General features: G+C 43.3%; 1 non-coding gene across 1 annotated transcript; it reads right to left on the reverse strand.

Annotated features, from left to right (window-relative positions):
- Positions 1-2,021: 2,021 nt before the first annotated feature.
- On the reverse strand, positions 2,022-2,092 carry Trnag-gcc (transfer RNA glycine (anticodon GCC)). The gene has a single exon. It is a non-coding gene; the product is annotated as a tRNA-Gly (tRNA).
- Between the last annotated feature and the right edge of the window lie 379 nt (positions 2,093-2,471).

Below are 2,471 nucleotides of genomic sequence, written 5' to 3' on the forward strand. Positions count from 1 at the left end.
TCTGGTAGGAAGAGGTCGTGGTTGAGCTCGGCCTCCGCCATCAGGATATTAGATACAAGGATTGCACGGCACAGATTAGTCCTGGTTGCAAGGGAATCCAGCCCGATTAGCATTATGCGCGCTTCGTATCTTGATAGCTGGAACGGGGTTTCCATGGCAAGCGACGGAGGGCAAATCGAATGAATTTGCGTTGTATTTTCTCTAAGTGATTGAGATAATGGGAATTCCAGATCGCCGAGTAATATAATAGCAATAGTGAAGCTTTTCACGGTTCTCACAATTAGCCCAAGACTGCAGGATGCCTTAGAAACATTGTACCTAGTTGGTATGCTACTGGTAGGTGAGCTATGAAATAAGGAGGACTCCCATGTCCTTGATGTAGGACTTTCTCTTAATCTGTTCTCCGCCGTGATGATAGCCGAAAATGCTTGGTCGGAGAAGCACACAACTGAGCACTTGCTATTGAGCACCATTCTACTTTCGTTACACCATCTTGGAAAGCTCTCGAGTTGTTGTTGCAGAAACATGGCGTCTTCTACTTTTTTAACTTCGAGATAGATCTTAAGATCATCAGTGAAGGATAGCCTAATTGGCAATCGCAATTTCATGACTTAACTTATCCAAAGCAGCAGAGAAGTCGGTGTAGATTCATCCATTTGGAAACGCCTCGACATGGTGTCCGTAGCATAAGTAGTAAATGAAAGAAGATTCGTGTGATTGATCGACGTGCCATGAATCCATGTTGAGAATCGTCGATGAATTGCTTATTATGGTAGAAGACTGGTCCCAAAATTAATTAATTAGTTTTTATTTCGAATTTTTGGATCACCGTTCAATTATATGTTTGGGTTTGGTTGATTTTTTTCGGTGAGGAATGAAACACTTTCAGATTTTCTGCGCTACGCGTTTCAGCCTACTTTATTTTATTCAGCCATCTTCGGACGCAAGAAAACACGTCTTAATCCTACGAGTGTTTCATACTAAGTATAGTACGTCTTTTCTTGCGTCCGAAGATGGCTGAATGAAATAAAGTAGGCTGAAACGCGTAACGCAGAAAATCAGAAACTGTTTCATTCCTCACCGAAAAAAATCAACCAAACCCAAACATTAATTAATTAGTTTTTCGAATAGCTTGGATGCCTCACACAAAACAACAATACCTCGATAATTATCGATAACCTTTTTATCGCCTTTCTTATGAGCCGGAAACATAAACTCCATTTTCCATCCTCGGAGAAATGCTTACAATTTTCATCTGCAATCGTTAGAGCCGTAGCGTGACATTGACCTGCGCTTGGCGAAAACCCAATTTAGCGCTCCACGTTTGCTAAATCAGTGTTCTTTCCAGATTTATAATTTTCATATTCGCCCCTTATCCAATACTTCGCAACACTTAACGTATGTATTGGAAAAATAGGCAAATTTTCCTTAACTCCTTTATTATTAAGCCGTCTATTAAAATGGTTCGACTCCCTGCCAGAGGGTTTTGCAGTGGTTTACCGGAACCTTCGCTATGGCCGATCAAAATAATGACATCTGCGTGTAATGTAACTCTTTCGTGGCCTTGGTGATCAACTCCCTATCCGCACAGAACAGAAGTGGAAGTTGAAATCCAAACACGTATATGCTACTTTCTACAGATACTAGCGAACCTGGCGGTGGCTAGTCACTTTTTTCCACGAAAACACACGAACACATACGAATGCACACGAAATCATGTGAAAGCTGCTATGCGATAGGCAGCGAGCGTTCTGCTTTTATTGCTGTTATTCGCTTCTATGCGAAAACCTTCCCAAACGAAAATTAACGCAAAAAAGCCTCTGTTACCAGTTTTGAGCTCCAAATCGTTCGGACTTCCACTTCTGTTCTGTGCTATCCGTTTTGGCATATTGTTGAATAAATGCTCCCTTTGACCCTCGCCCAAAAATTTGCCATTAGTCATGTCGCGCTTTTCGTTCTCCTCTTTCAGGAGCAGATCGCGAGTGCGACTTACTTCGGCTAATATATCCAACAAACTCTGGTGCATCGGCCGGGAATCGAACCCGAGCCGCCCGCGTGGCAGGCGAGCATTCTACCACTGAACCACCGATATTAGCCGAAGTAAGTCGCACTCGCGATCTGCTCCAGAAAAAGGAGAACGAAAAGCGCGGCAAGTCACAGTTGGAGGCCGTTGGGAGAGTTGGTGATCGACGGTGCAATGTTTATCTTCTGCCGGTTCATGTCCTCTGATGATCTCTTGGCATGATGGGCCAAGGCCAGGTCCGACCAAATGACCACATCCTTTGCGCGATACTTCTTTATGAAGGCGGCAACTTCCAGTAGGAACTTCGTACTATATCTTTGTATCTCAACATTCACCGTAAGCTCCAAACGAAAGAACATCGGCATGAACATTCTCTTCTCGCTGATCGTCAGCCACAGAAGAATCTTCTTCGGGAACTTAGAAAGAAAGATATTACTTGACGTCACTT

This window comes from Sabethes cyaneus, chromosome 3 (assembly GCF_943734655.1).
Source record: "Sabethes cyaneus chromosome 3, idSabCyanKW18_F2, whole genome shotgun sequence".
NCBI classification, from domain to species: domain Eukaryota; kingdom Metazoa; phylum Arthropoda; class Insecta; order Diptera; family Culicidae; genus Sabethes; species Sabethes cyaneus.